The sequence below is a fragment of the Nothobranchius furzeri genome, chromosome 12, assembly GCF_043380555.1.
Source record: "Nothobranchius furzeri strain GRZ-AD chromosome 12, NfurGRZ-RIMD1, whole genome shotgun sequence".
Classification (NCBI taxonomy): Eukaryota; Metazoa; Chordata; class Actinopteri; order Cyprinodontiformes; family Nothobranchiidae; genus Nothobranchius; species Nothobranchius furzeri.
Genome location: NC_091752.1, coordinates 70,187,758 through 70,193,771, shown reverse-complemented (window position 1 = coordinate 70,193,771; position 6,014 = coordinate 70,187,758).

Below are 6,014 nucleotides of genomic sequence, written 5' to 3'. Positions count from 1 at the left end.
TCTCTCTCTCTCTCTCTCTCTCTCTCTCTCTCTCTCTCTCTCTCTCTCACACACACACACACACAAGAACAGGCTCTCTCCTCGTTAATCTCCCAATAGGATGTTTACCAAATCCTCCTTGTTGACAGATTTCCATCCTTCCTTCCATTCGGACACGGAACGCTGCAGATGGAAACACAGAAAGGAGATTTGTTAAATCGACTTAACCCTCCGGTTGTGTTCCCGTCCAATGTGACCATTTTAGGAGCATTTTCTCCAAATAAAATTACTCCTTTTATCTGACCGGCGTGAGATTCGGTGACTTTGTCCCCACAAATTCAGTTCAATTCAAATTCAAAGACACTTTATTAATCCCAGAGGGAAATTAGAGTCTCAGTACACACAATTCTGAGATCAGACATACAGGCATAGACACGTGACAAGAATTGGTGACTGTGGTCATTCTCAACCCGAGTCACGCTACCTTAATAGAGATCAGAGGGTTACATGAGGATTGGTTCAGGTGGAGGAAAAAAAGGCACTTCAGAGTTACCCTCCACAGGGAGGGCAGCTTTGCTACGCAAAAACACCTCAGACAGAAATGCAACAGACTTCAGACATTACACAACACAAGTGTCCACTAGGTGGGGGTTTGGGACTCTCCACACGTCAGTGCATGCAGCCGCGATAAGCAGCGCTCGTCACCTCAGTCTGGACAGTGGAGTAGGTCGTTGGGTTTAGAGGGCACAGTGACCCTGGAACAATTCAGCGGCCTTCACAGCTCGCAGTCCCGCCCAGGCTGGGATAGCGAGACAGAGTTGCCATGGCGACAGCAGCATTCCACATTTCTTCGGGGGGGTCGTTTCAGCCTTACAGGCTCAAGGGCACCAGATTCAGGTAAGAACTTGTTTTGGGGCCAGACAGAGATCATTTCTTCTCTGTCTTAAAGTTCCGCTGGTCCTCAACCTCTCAAAATCCAATAATGGCGTACATTAATCTATCCCAATCCGTGCTGACTCGTCCATTCGCTCCTTGATCGCATCCATCTTTTGTGCCAATGCATGAATCTCAGCCAAAGTTCCAAGCTTATGACTCATCTCGACAATTACATGAGTCTGTGCGTTCACAGCGCGGTGCAATTTATCCCTGAGCTTCGGGAAAGAGCCAATATTCCTCGACAGCTCGTTAATTTTCCGGTAAGCCAGGTAACCTCCCAGGCCAAAAAGCAGGAAGCCTGACACCAACACCACGAATATCCAGACGTCTTCAGAATCCTCTACAGACAGCTGAAATAAGCAAATCAGGTTCCACTGTTTCCAGGAGTCCATGATGTCCCCAGCTGGATCTGTCCCAGAGGGCCAACCAGGAGCCCCTTCTCCCGATCTCTTCGTAGAAAAAAAATTGTCAATAGCGTTGAGAGACCAGCTGACCAGGGCCATTTGAATAATTTCAGTTTCCAGAAAAAATGCAGAAGCACCGTACACCCAGAGACAGACAAAGAGCCTTGGGGATACAATAGGGAGGAGAGGAGGAAAAAAACGTCTGTACTCTCCAAGAGCCGGAAGAAGAAGCATGACATCTAAACAGAGAAATATGTAAATCTGGTCATTTTTATTACGCTCTGGGTGTTTTATTTACCTTTACGTGCTCAACTCTCACATCATTTACTGGAACATTCACTAGTCGATCATTTTCAGTCTGCTTTTAGGCCAAATCATAGCACCGAGTCTGCACATATTCGTGTGTTAAATGACATTCTGACAGAAACTGATGCTGGTTCCTTTGTTCTGTTACTACTGCTAGACCTGTCAGCGGCATTCGATACAGTTGACCATAACATTCTGTTAACTAGGCTGAAATCTTTTGTTGGAGTCACAGGGACTGCGCTAAATTGGTTTCACTCCTATCTGTCTGACAGGAGCTTCAGCATCCACATAGGCGATTGCTCTTCTCCTTTTATCCCACTCGTCCGGGGGAGTTCCCCAGGGCTCTATTCTAGGTCCACTCCTCTTTTCTATTTATATGTTGCCACTGGGAAATATCATTGCTAAACACGGCCTACATCATCACATATACGCCGATGACTGTCAAATTTATATGGCTTTAAATCAACTAAGTTCCATTACCCAGCTCTCAGAATGTCTCTTAGAAATTAAAACCTGGCTAGCTTCCAATTTCCTGAAGTTCAATGACAATAAGACTGAGGCCATTCTATTCAAACCAAAACATAACCTGCATACTTCTGCTGCCTTTGATCTCTCCCCCTAAACCTTAATTCATGTGTGACCAGCCTTGGGGTTAAACTGGATGTTGACTTGTCAATGAGTGCACATGTTAATGCCACTGTTCGATCCTGCTAGTTCCAGGTTCGTCGCCTTGCCCGACTAAAGCCCATTCTTAAGAGGCCACACTTAGAATCAGTGATTCATGCATTTATCACTTCCAGACTCGATTTTTCCAACTCGGTTCTACTTGGTGTAAATGTATCTGTCCTAAATCATCTGCAGAAAGTCCAGAATACTGCAGCCAGATATCTCTCCAATGCAAATAAAAGCTGTCACATCACTCCCATTCTGGCGGATCTACACTGGATTCCTGTGCAATTTCAAATTCAACACAAAGTTCTAACTTTTACTTACAAAGCCCTGAATGGTCTAGCCCCCTTATACCTCTCAGAGCTGCTCACCCCCTACCTGAAGGTGGCTGTGGAGAGAAGAGCGGATCAGAACCTGAGGGTCTCAGTTCGGTTGGGATGCAGAATTATGGTGGTGAAGCAGCCAGGATGAGGATCAGCTTCTGTTCTGAGGCCACGACTAAGGAAGGACAAGGTTGGGATAAAAGCTCTTCTAGCAAATCTACCAAACAAGCTAGGCTTTAAACGTAAACACGGTCACGGAACACTTACCCCCGCCCTCGGGTATCTTCTCTGAGACGCTTCTGCTGGAGCTGGAGACGCGCAGTGTCAGAGGAAACGAGTTAGCGCTAAACACCAGTTGCTGTTTTTCTATGTCCAAACATCTTTAGTTTTCCGTGACTTCAAATGGTTCATTCAATCGTTCGTTTGTTTTCCTCCGCTTGTCTGAGTCCGGGTTGCAGGGGTAGCATCTCAAGTAGGGCATCCCAGACAGCGCTCTCCCCGGCCACCTCCACCAGCTCCTCCGACAGGACCCCAAGGTGTTCCCGGGCCAGAGCCAAGCCTTCTCCAAATCCACAAAACACAAGTGGATGGGTTGTGCAAACGCCCACACCCCCACTCATCACTATGGCAAGGGTAAAGAGCTGGTCCGCAGGTCCACGGCCAGGACGAAACTCACACTGCTCCTCCTCTATTTGTGATTCAACTATCGATCAGACCCTCCTCTCCAGTACCTTGGAGTAGACTTTTCCAGGGAGGCTGAGGAGTGTGGCCCCCCTATAGTTGGAGCACACCCACTGGTCCCCCTTCTTGAAGATGGTGACCGCCACCCTGGTGTGCCAGTCCACAGGAACTGCCCCCAATGACCATACAATGTTACGGAGACGTGTCAACCATGACCGTCCTACAACATTCATAACGTCGAGATACCCAGGACATATCCCACCCACCTATGGAGCTCAGCTGCTGTGTAGTTGGTTGACTACCTCATCAACTTCTGCCCCAGAGATCTGACAGTCCATCCCAGGCCTCCCAACTCTGGTTCCTCGGAATGCGTGTCGGTGGGATTGAGGAGCTCCTCAAAGTATTCCTTCCACCACCCAACTATAGCCACAGTCGACACCAGCAGCCCCCCATCCCCACTGAAAACAGTTGCTGCCTTGCTTCAGACTTCAGATGGTGATTTTCTCTTTGGGACTCTGGTAGCTTGTCCTGAAGCTGAAGTGGTAGCAGCTGGCTGTTTCTCCTTCTCTGGCATCATGAGCGGAGAACCTCTCACACTAGTGGTGTTCTGGTGCTGAATACGTGAGTGTGTGATGAGTGGAGGACCCAGGGAAGTGCGGCGGTTCAGCGAGAGCGACGACCGGATGGTCCAGTGGTTGGTTTCAGCCTTAAACATGTCATTGGTGGAGGTTTAAGACAAATGTGAGAGAACCACATTATTAATCATTTTCGGGGTATTTTTATCTTTAAAATTTGTTTTCCAAATTTGTTATTGGAGCTTTAAGGTTCAACCACATATTTGTCTTGTTTGTGATTGATGGTCAGACGGAACAAGAGATGGACTCATGGATCAGGCCTTGATCTGCAGTAATAAGGATGCTGCTTCAGCTGCTGAGATGTCGAGGGAGCAGCAGTGAAAATCCATCTGACTAGGAGGTCTCCTGGTCACCTTCCGTAGGAAGTTTAGAGAATCCGGGGCAGAACCTGCAGGAAGATATCCCAGGAACACTTTGGGATTCCCCAGGAAGAACTGGAGAGTTCCCAGGAAGATGGATGTCTGGAGTTACCTCCGTGATCCAACCTTAGGTAAGTGGTGGAGAACAGATGGATGGACAGTTTTATTCAGATGGATTGGATCAGTCATTTTTGACCAGGAGCACCAGACATCTGCCAGCTGGTTGCTTGTCCCCACCAGGTGCTGAGTCACACCTGTGCTGCTGCTGACACACAGAGGTCAGGGCTTTATTCCAGATGACGGGGTCAGAGGAGGACATGGCGTGAGATTTAATATGGTGTGATACGCTGCAGTCCAAAGCACAATAAAGCTGCTATGTGCTGCAGATCTCAGCTTTTACCTGATACCCGCGTGCCACCAGAACCAAAACTCTTGTTTTTTCTTACACTTTCATGTTTTTTCTGAATCACTTCATGGGTTAACATGTAACCTGTGTGCAGTTAAGTCTGCCTGTAATCTCACCTCCCCTCGGACAACCTAATCCCTGGCTGGGTGCATCTCTCTCTCTCTCTGAGGCTCTGAGTGCCCTCCCAAGGCACTTGGCCATAACAGCAGATGGGCGAATGTCTGGTGGCCTAAATACTCCCACCTCAAACCAGAGGTCCATAAAAGTAGTTACACATCTGAGACACAATTGGTCTTGGCAGCAAAACCAGAGCAGGGACACGAGGAGAGCTGACAGATTGGCCGATAAATAAAACCAGACTGGGTGTGGAAGAATCGGCCTCGGAGGAGAAGCAGTTCGGAAACATGTTTTAGAATTTGAAAGAGGGAATGAGGACTCGTTGTCCACCAGACGGTTTTGTAAGGTCATCACCAACAAGCACTTTATTTCTGGGGGAGGGCACTGGAGCGAGAGGCATGAAGACAAACAGCTCTTCATCTGGTAATTAGAGAAGAAATGACGGTTTTCTTTGTGCCAGAGCTATTCGGGGAACTGGGAGGGAGGACAAAGCATGCCACCAAAGCTCTCTGTGCACAATCACCGGGTTGGGTCACTGCTTGTGTTTGAGCCCAGCGTTGGCCCTCGGCTGGCATGTAGTCTCTCACATCCTTTTATCCAGCAGAAGTTTAATTCCACCAGTAAGACTTCCTCTGATTCGTTCCACTGACCTCTTTCTCCAAGATGACACACACCATCAGCAATTAGAGGGAATTAGATGAAAACAAAAGTCAAGAGGAGAGGAGGATGTCCCACATCTCAGAGGTTAGGTAAAAATTAGTCAGCCATGTCTGCGTTGTGTCTATACGTCACTGATTTAGTAACGGTGTGGTGTAACGATGACATCGTTTGTAATAAGCTGTTATCATCGCTAAAATGAACCCACAAAATCTAGATGTTTGTGCTGAGTGGAGGAAATTACTAAAGTTATTCTAAGTACAGAAGCTTTTAATAAACACAAAACCCAGAGCAGAATGTGAGTAGAGAGAAGAATCCTTTTCATTGATTTGGGCAGCTAGTTTCACCATTCATCTATAATCCTGCAGCCATCATGTAAAGTACGTTTGGCAGCAGTCTGATGGATATTCTGTGGATTTATGTGGATTAAAATCCACACACCTGAAGTGTCTCCGGGTTTAATTTTTCCCACAGCTCTGTTTCTGTCAGTCCATGCCACTGTAAGATGTGGCTGAGGAGGGGATATATTTGGACTTGAGAAC